Consider the following 10,365-nt stretch of genomic DNA (forward strand, 5'->3'; position numbering starts at 1 on the left):
AGATATTTACTGGCCCATTACATTGGGAGTCTTCACTCTCTTCTATACCTATTATCCTTAGGTTTGTAGACCAGAGCTTTTAACCTTGGGCAGAGATGTTTTCTGTCAGCCCCTCCCCACTCTTCTTTTTTCTCTCTCAGCATAAAAGTTAATCCAGAGACTTACAAGCTGGTCAATGTACTGAGAATACGTGACTGATATGAGTTCATATGTAAATAGGACACCCATATCATCTTCTTCAAGACCCAGGGAACGCTGCAGTGGAAGAACTGGATAGAACCTAAGAGATAGATGATGGGAAGGGAGCAATGCTGGGAAAACCACCATCTACATGTGACATAGCCACTGAAGTCATGAACGCAGAGCACCTATACGTATCTACATAGGTTCTGTACTTGACTGGGCTCTTCAACCTTCTACCATGGACAGGAGGACCAAAGAGTCCTCATCCCTTCCTGAGGAATTACTGACAACTAATGATTGCCATGGGGAGAGGGTGTCATTCTCTTCAGTTTTGTCCACCTCTGAGTTGCCCAATCTCAAGCAAATTAACCCCTAGATATGCCATGCAAGCGGTTTTAAATATATTTTACTAGCTCATATTTTATATATTTCTATTTGTATGGCTCAAAATATATTTATATGGCTCAAAAGATCACAAAAGTAACAAACGGACTAATGGGGCAGAAGAAAGTGTTCAGAGGGAGAAGGAAGGGGCTAAACAGTGTAATGGGGGTACATGTAATTGTAACATATTGTATATATATATATATATATATATATATACATATGTATATATATATATATGGCATATCTAAAACTTAAGAGGACTAGTCATGGAGATGAACAAAATATACATGGTTAGAATACATAGGATAAAATCATTTTTTATCACCTGAAATTAAAAATATTTTCTTGACTAAATCAGGCATTGTTGCTTTTCCAATATCTAATCCTTGGACCCTAAGTTTCAAATCAAATGGATCCAGGTATCTCCCCTCATACTTGATCATACATTTTAGGAAAGTCTGATCTCAAATCAAGGTCCTGACTCATGGCTACCAATAATGGTCCTACTCTCCTGAATATTAAACATTGTAGATGTGAATGGATAAGTTACAGTTCTTTCTTGAAGAAATACAGATATAAGGTGGTCATTTGTTGCTGTCTTTAGAAATCCTACAAACTGCTTGGAATTCCTTTGTCTATTTTGCTTCTACCCTGAAGAAGAAGTGAATGTATCTATGGACAGAATCATATGAGAGGTCATGATTCAGCCACAGGGTGGGAGAGAGTCACAGGAATCAGTCATAGTGATGGTGAGGGCTAGGCATTGGTATTGCAACATATTCAGATGAAAGGATTCAAAACTAAGGCTTCGATGTGTACCGAGGGTTGTAGCCTTACTCTCAGTGACAAAGCCGGATCCACCACTGAAGAAAACTGTGCACTCTGAAATCTTTGATCAGTAAAAACTAATCTCTGTCTCACCTATTTACTATGGATTTACCCGTCAATGGGTGTGAGAATTGTGAAACTCCATCTAAATACTTGGCATCCACAGTCTTGGTCTTCAAGTAGAGATTTCAATGCTGTATAGGTTTTGAAACCATGGAGACAGATCTGTCTATATGGTTCTCAATGTTGTTGTTTGCCTTCCCTTCCTAAGAAAAATCACCAACCACTCAGGGTGTATGAACGTGAGAGTCTTGAAAGCATAAAAGGAGCTATGCTTCTTTGGGGGCTTGGGAGCATCAAAGAGAGCATAAACAATCACCTGGAAAAAGTAAGGAAGAGGATCCAGGATGTGGAAGAGGGATCTAATAAAGATAGAGAAACACCAGAAAATTAAATGAAAACTTCTGGAGCAAATGTCTCAACAAGTTGAATAACTCAATAGAAAGGCTCAGTCAACAGCTAAAAGAGTCCACAAGCTGCAAAGGTAAATGCAGCCAGCAGAGGCTCCTGTTACACAAGAGGGGAAGCTTCCAAAGAAAAGAGTTCTGGCAGACATATGACACTTGACTGTTGATTCAGCAGCAGCTTTAATAGACCGCCTTCACGGAGCCTCTGGGGACTTGTTTTTGGAAGTCAGCCCTGGACGTCAGCTTCATAGATCATTAAAATACATTATATTAACAAAACAAATCCAAACAAGGACTCAGTACTAACAGGGATATGAGAACTATGAAAAATCAAGGCAATACAACTTGCTCAAAAAAATCAGCAGTACTACTATAATGGATTCCAATGGAAGTGAAGTAGATAAAATCCCAAAGAATTCAAAAAGTATGATTATAATGCTGCTCAATCTAATCAAATGGATTTGAATAAACTCTTAAATTAATTCAAAGGTTGCATAAATAAACAGTTGAATAAAATAGAAGATACTTTCTTTCACAAGAAGGATTGATTAAAGAGGTAGAAACACTGAAAAAATTACACAAAAACTTTTGGAGCAAATATCTCAACAAGGTGAACAACTCAGGAGAAAGCTTCATCAATAGAGTAGATGAAACAGAGAATATAATAGCATGGTGTGAAGATAAGGTAGATGAACTAGAAAAGTCATGTAACACTAAAGAAAGAAACAAAATGTGGGTAGCACAGGTAAGATTCTGGGACATCATTAAAAGTCAAGGCTTATCGAGCATGAACCATGAAGAAGTATAAGTTAAAGGTATATAAAACATATTCAGCAATATGGAGGAAATTGTCTCAAACTTTGCTAAAGAGAAAGTTGTCCAGGACCTAGAAGGCATTTAGAATATCAAACAGATGAAAGAAAGAAAAGATGCTTCTCACACCATATTATATTTAAAACACTATTATATTTATATACTTTATATATTAAATATACTATATTCATACATTATACTTATATATAATATTGTATTCATATATTATATTTATATTTTATATATTAAATATAACATATTACTTATCAAATATAATACATTATATTTAAAGCACCAAATACACAGAGGAAAGACAACTGAAGCTATAAAAGAATGCCTAATTCATATGACATAAATACATCACATTAATAGCAGGTGTCTTAGTAGGAAGTCTAAAATCTGTGAGGACATAGAATGGTATATCAAGCCTTGAAAGAAAACAACTGATAATCCAGATTATCATATCTAGAAAAACTGTCCTTAAAGGAAAAATAGCTTTCCATGGTGAACACAAAGTATGTGAATTCATGATCTACTGATGGCAGCATCACAGAAGGGAGCAAGAGGACATAAAAACTAAAACCGTATATGCCCTGGGTATTAGCACAACCAATTTTATAAAGCAAACACTACTGGGCATAAAGGCACGAATCTTCAACAAATTCATAATGGAGGACACGGATATTGTAGTCTGATTCATAGGTAATTGGGATTTAAAATATCAACAAAGAGAATATTCTCCACAAAAGAGTCCCTAATAGGTTATTCAATCCCAAGTGGTCAGCACTAAGTCCATACACATATGAACAATGCTAAATAGACTCAGCATTCAGTAGGTTGTATTTACACACACACACACACACACACAGACCAGTAATAAAAATGAAGGTCATGAATTTTAGAGGAGATGGGGTATGTGCAGGGAGAGTTGGAGATGAAAAGAAGAAACCTGGGAAAGCATCATGTAATTATAGCACTTATGCATTAAGTTATCAACAACAACAACAACAACAGTAATAACAGTAACAACAACAAATGATTATCAGTTAAATTGACTCTATAGATCACAGGGCATGTACAGGGCATTTGCATCTACAGAATAGTCTATATAGAAGAATAGACATTTTCTTAGTAGCTTCTAGAACCTTCACCAGTATAGATGGTACGCTACCTTTCTTTGATTTAATGCCAAAAAGTAAGTCTTTTTTTTTTAATTTCTTTTTTTTTTTTTTTAGATTTATTTATTTTATTTACATGAGTACACTATAGCGGTCTTAAGACACACCAGAAGAGGGCATCAGATCCCTTTACAGATGGTTGTGAGCCACCATGTGGTTGCTGGGAATTGAACTCAGGACCTCTGGAAGAGCAGTCAGTGCTCTTAACTCCCAATCTATCTCTCCAGTCTCTGAAAGCAAGTCTTACAAACAATAAAATGAGTAACAAAAAGTTGTGTATTCTATTTCATCACAAGAGGAGATCTAGTAATTAACTGCAAGGGAAAGAGCAGAAAATAGAAGTTAAAGATGTTGAACAATATGTTGATATTTAGTAGACCATCAAATAAGTTAGGAGGAATAAGTTATTCCACGTAAAATCCTGGAATCACAATAAGAAAACGCAATATTTCAGAATCTGTACAATGAAAATGGCCCTGAGTGGGAAAATTATAGCTTCAAGCATGTTTAAAAAAAACCCAGAGAGATCTTAAACAGAGAACCTAATATGTATTTCAAGGACGTTCAAAAACAACACCAAATTGAATTCCAGATTAGCAGAAAAAGAAGTAATAAGAGTCAGGTCAGGCTGCACCCTCCCTCCCCGTCCTAACTACAGCAAACAGCAAGCGATGCTAAGAGCATTAAAAATGCTGCATCCTTGAGAAATAGCTAGAAGGGCAAGTGTTTTCCAGAAAAGGCTACTACTGTTCATCTCACAGGATAAAAATGGTTGTGGTGGAAAGCTCATCGGTGAACAGAAAGTACAGCAGGGAGCCTTGCTGACTGCCTCAACTTCCCTGTTTGCTTTTCTGTTGGTAAGCCCTGGATTTATTAAAGTTATTTTTGGTTGTTCTCTCAGTCAGGCTACCCCAGTCATCTCTGCTCAGTGCTGTAAACTAACCTGAAAATATATCACTATCTATTTACTGTTCCTATCTACTACTTGCTGCTTGTTTTTCTCCCCGCCCCTTTTGTTTGCTATGTAATAAACCCATCCATTTGAAACTGCAAGCACAGGTATTGTAGATCAGTCTCCGTACAGAACACATATTTTTCTCTCATGTGCATAGTGTAGATTTAATGATACAGATATATGAACCCAGAAGCAGAACTATTTGGGAAAATGAAGGAGATTAGTGGCGGTTGAAGGTGACAGGGAATGTATAGAAGTTAAACAAATTACATGCTCTACTTGAATGGAAATTTCTTTCTTTGCTTTAAACAATTATATATTTAGCTGGGTGTTGTAGCATATGTCTTTAATCCCAGCACAAAGGAAAACAGAGGCAGGTGGATCTCTATGAGTTCAAGGCAAGCCTGATGCACATAATGAGTTCCAGGTAAGGTAGGCCACGAGATGGTGAGACTTTATCTCGAAATCTTAATTAATTAACAAATCAATTAATAATTAAATGTGTATGTGTCTAAGTATATGCGTATATACTATATAAATACAGTGCACAAAGCTTGAAGAGGGGCTCAGATCCTCTGGGACTAGAGTTAGAGATGGTTTGAGCCACTGTGTGGATACTGGGAACAGAACCTGGGTCTTCTGCAAGTGCTTTTAACCAATAAGCCTTTTCTCCAGGTCACCTTTCCTTCCCTTCCTCTGTTTTTTGAGGTAGAGTCTCTGGATCTCATGTAGTCTAGCCTGGTCTCTAACATACTGCATAGCGGCTAGCCTTGAAAATCTGACTGCCCTGTTTTGGTCACAGAAGAGTACCACTGTACCAGTGAATGAGAGTTTCTTGCACAATGCATCACTTTGTGAAACAGAGTTACACAAAAGAAACACTTTTAAAAAAAGAAAGGTACCCATTTTCTTATTCCAAACTCCTTTATAATGGTCTTGTAATATAAATCACATTATCTTTTAAAGTGTTCTGATATGCTTGATTTGTGCCTATAACCAAATGTACACATGATGGTACATTAGCTGGGGAGAGATAGGATCATGAAGAGAAGAGAGGAGAGGTATCAGTCATGGCAGGAACAAAGAGGCAATACTCAAGGGAGTGCAACGCTTAGAAGGTATTCAACGCTTGACTCCACTCAAGCCATCCTTTCTTTTTCCCTGCATCTAGAGAATGTTAGTGTTTCACAAACATCTGGTGATGGTTAAGTGCCATCCCCACTGGCAGTCAGCAGTGTGCTTGAGTATTGCACAGCAGGATAGAATTTTATATTTTCTTCTTAAGGAGAGGCAGTGCTGAGCACGTTGAAACATGTGTGCTGGCTCATGTTTGTGGCAGCTAGGACTTTGAGGAAGAGGATAGGACGGTGACAAGGAAACATGACTTGATGGCAAGGGTAATCTGGACCAGAGGAAAATAGAAGAATGAAAGCAAGGGCCAGCTAAGAGTGGAAGCAGAAAAGGATTGCAAGGTGTACAAGGGAAAATTAGCATCTCTACCTGGAGCCCACCTTAGCCATGTTTGTACAGGAAAACTGTGACCTTAGGTTGCCTGGTTGCGTGCTACAGTGCTGTGCCGTATACATGTTAGATCTCGGGCTAGTTATTTGTTTTTAAGCCTCCATTTTCTCATTGAAGAAACGGCGACAATGTTAACCACTTCATAACACAGGGATGCTACCCATTTGTAGAGATAAAGTAGTTAGAACAATATATGTCCCAGAAGGTTTGACAGGACTTGCCTCTATCATTGTAATCTTATGTTCTCATGATAAAGATATAATTTCCATGGCTACCTCAGCTCTAAAATTATATGGAGGTTCAAATGCTATTAACCTATTAAACTGGGGACACTTCAAATTATTTTTAGGCATGCATAGATTAAAAGATACCATTCAAGTCATCGGGATTAAAATATATTTACTACAATAATATATAGTAAATATCCTTAGAATTGATTTTTTCTTCTGCCATTTGTACATTTCTAGCTTCAATATTTGCCAGCTACTTGTCACTTCCTTTCCTTTCTTTTTCTTTTTTTTTCTTTTCTTTTGAGACAGGGTTTCTCTGGGTAGCCCTGGCTGTCCTGGAAATCCCTCTGTAAACCTGGCTGCCTTCAAAACTCAGATCTGCCCAGCTCTGCCTCCCAAGTACTGGGATTAAAGGGGTGTACCACCACTACCACCCGGAGTGACTTTCTTAAGTATTACATGTTAATCTTATGCAGACTGTAACAAAGCAAACCAAGTAGATATTGAATAAGCTCGTATATGAGTCATAACATTATACCTGATTCAGCAGGAAATGCTCAACTTAGAGATTAACCATGAACTTTTTGTTTTTCATTTATAACTGATATTCAGAAAAGACCAATATTTTTTTAAATGTAGCTTTTAGCTATTCAGTCACAGGCATATCTGTATTCCCACTATTTTTCCTTCCATCCATGCAGGCTCCTTGAGGATGCTAATGGGTAACGAAGCGTAAAGGAGCAGCTGACAAAGGCTCTAGACGCGAACAAATGAATGGACCTGGGATAAGTGGGAGTCAGCACTAGCGTTTTTTACACATTATATTCTATGGGCAATAAGTGGATTTTAGGCATACTCCTAACCTGGAGAGACACTGAAGATAACATATACATGGAATTGAAGGCCACATTTACTTGATAGCTACTTTATTATTATTATTTTTTTCTGTAAAAAAAAAATGTACTTGAAAGTTTCCAAGACCCAATTTCAAGTTAAATCATAAGTAAAGACTCTTGGCTATTGGATTAAATGAGGAGTCAGAAGCTACCATCTCCTGCCAATGAGAAGCCCTCAGAGCTACTTCAGCAGGGCAGCAATCAGCTCCAACTTCACTCGGGGAGTTCAGAATCAATTGAGAAGAGGCTCGGCCAGGGAACAGCAATTCTTTTCTAAGCAAACAGAACTGCACTTGTATGAAATGATCTTGCAAGCATATGACATGAGACCTTTCCAATCTGTGATTTGGTAAAGGACTTTTTTATTTTAATTTTTAAATATCTGGCTTCTGAGACACCTTGGGAGAAACCAGAAACGCTAGGATAGGTAGTGGCCATTTTACTAAGTCTTTGGGATTTTCTTTCCTTCAGGCTAAACAGCACAATATAGAATTCATTTTCTATGATCATACTCTAGTCTCTATGAATTTTATAATTAAATGTGTTCAACCAACCAAAATGACCCCACAGCAGGGGGACAAATAAAAGTTTAAAACTTCACGTTAAACAGAATAAGGGTCCATAGCAATGTGTAATAATTGTAGGCTTAGTATAGTGTGAACCCAGGGTCAAGGTTGAATACAGGGAAACCCCTCAGCCAGCCAGGGAACCTGATATATAAGAGGTCCTGCCAGGTGCTGAACTGGGTTTGTCTTTCCCAATTCATGTGTTGAAATCCTTACACCCAGCATCTCCTCTAAATGCTACTGTATTTGGAGAGAGAGTATTTAAAGAAGTGATTAACTTAAAAATGAAGTTATTAAGGTAGGTCTAAATTGAATATGATTCATGTTCCATATAAAAAAAAAAGTACACACACAGCTAGAGAAAAACAGATTATGTGAAGACAGAAGGACCATGAAGAAAGATGCTCTTAGTAGGAGTCAACTTTGCCAGCACCTTCGGCTGAGACTTTTTTCACCCCAGATAGTGAGACAGTTAATTTCTGTTGCTTAAATTCTCCCATGGACTCTCCTTTGCTATGACAACCCAAGGAACTTATACAAGCTGTATTTGCTGCTGTAAAGTATCCTTGGAAGATCCACGTATGCGCTGAGTGCGAACTCTTCCACACGGATATCAGATACTCCTCCCACTTCTCTGAAAGAATCATCCTAATTGAGACATTCGGTACCCAATAGATCAAGGGCTGTTAGAGTAGGAGGAAGGGAGAGATGATGTGTGTGGAAGCGATCATTTCTAATCTACCAAAATGTCCTGCTTGGATTTCTTATTACAAAAGGGTTGCGTGTTCATTAGAAAAGGTACTGAGAAATACAGGTGAGGAAAATGTAGAAGCAATGTATTTATGATCTCATTTGTTTTCCAGAGCTTTTCATATGAACACACAACTCTGTTTATATAGTACATAATATACATGTAAATGTACATATCTGCTGGAGTTATGATAGGGTCTTTCTGTATGGGTCAGACTGTTCTTGAATCCATGATTTCCTGCCTCAGCTACCTAAGTATTCAGATTACAGGCGTGCATCATGCTATCTGGCTTGTGATCACTCACAGTAAGAATCATTTCAACATCTGATTCTGTTTCATACATCTGGAGATGGTGCTGGTAGGTAAATGTGTCTAATGTTTGGCATATGCTGTGGCTTTGCTACCTATTGGCCAAACCATCTTACAGAAGCGATGCCTCCGTTTTTATTAGTGAGTCGTTTTCAAGGGCACCAGACACTCTAGACTTAGCTGCCCCAAAGCTATCTGAGAATTTCCTCCTAGGGATCAAAGTATGGAAACAAGAGGACCCTGACAACCTGTGTTAGCAGTGACTCAGGACGCTGCAAGGGCCTGCATGAGGCATACATACCGGAGGACAAGGCATTTCCCAGCTTAGCGGGGCAACAGGTGAAAGTAAAGCATAGCAGGATCAGTATGTCCTTGCCTCTGAGATGGGAGCAATCATCTCTGCCAGGCGGGGCCATATCAGGTCAGCATCTAGGAGTCTATTTGGAGATCATAATACCAGGAGGGGCACGGAGAGTGAAGAAGTGTGAAAGAAGGACTCGTGTTGCTCACTTGAGAGTGGAAGGGAGGTCCCTGAGGCCCTCTGAGGAAGCCGGGAGGGGCTGTGAATCTGAGGTTCCAGGGGTTCACCACAGGGACCTGTGATCACTGAAGCCATGACCTCTGCTTGTTTGCCTTATCCCTGGAGCTTTGAGGGCCTGGGAAAACACAGGTTATGCAAGGGAATGAGAGTATAAGGCCTGGTGGCCTTTGCAGTGTGTATGCGTTAATGGAAGATGCTAGTTGATTCTGGTTCTTTGCCCAGTGTGAGTGATCCCAAGGTGCGGGGGATGGGGGTGGTGGTGGGGGTACACTTAACAAGGAAAACTATGCTAACTTTTAAATGAAAAAAAAAAAGAGAGAGTATTTCATAAACAGGAAAATTATGTGTCAATAAAAGGTTGGCAGGAAACCTACCATGTGAGGTGGTAAAGAAAATAGGTTAATTCTCTTGGAAGAGAGTTTTAATCATCTTTAGAAGGCTGCAGAGCTTGGCACAGGAGCATTGTATGGCAAACAGCAATCTCTGAGTGTGTGGGAGATGGACTGTGGGACACGGGAGAAGACCATTTTCCTTCTGCCTAGAAGGTACCAGTCTCACATTTCAGGATATTCACAAGGAGCCTGCTAGCCTTTCCTTTGGGGCTTAGTTGGCCCCACACAGCACACACACCATCAAGGAGGTTACAGTGATCTTGAAATAAATGTAGATATGAGGGAAGAATTAACAAAATGGCCCATCCCTCCCTCCCTTCCCGTCCCTCCCTCCCTCCCTCCCTCCCT

General features: G+C 38.9%; 1 protein-coding gene across 5 annotated transcripts in view; it reads right to left on the bottom strand.

Moving 5' to 3' along the window:
- Kcnq5 (potassium voltage-gated channel subfamily Q member 5) overlaps positions 1 to 10,365 on the bottom strand; it is a 561,250-nt gene that overhangs the window by 61,602 nt on the left and 489,283 nt on the right. The window lies entirely within an intron of this gene.

This window comes from Mastomys coucha, unplaced genomic scaffold, assembly GCF_008632895.1.
Source record: "Mastomys coucha isolate ucsf_1 unplaced genomic scaffold, UCSF_Mcou_1 pScaffold14, whole genome shotgun sequence".
Lineage (NCBI taxonomy): Eukaryota > Metazoa > Chordata > Mammalia > Rodentia > Muridae > Mastomys > Mastomys coucha.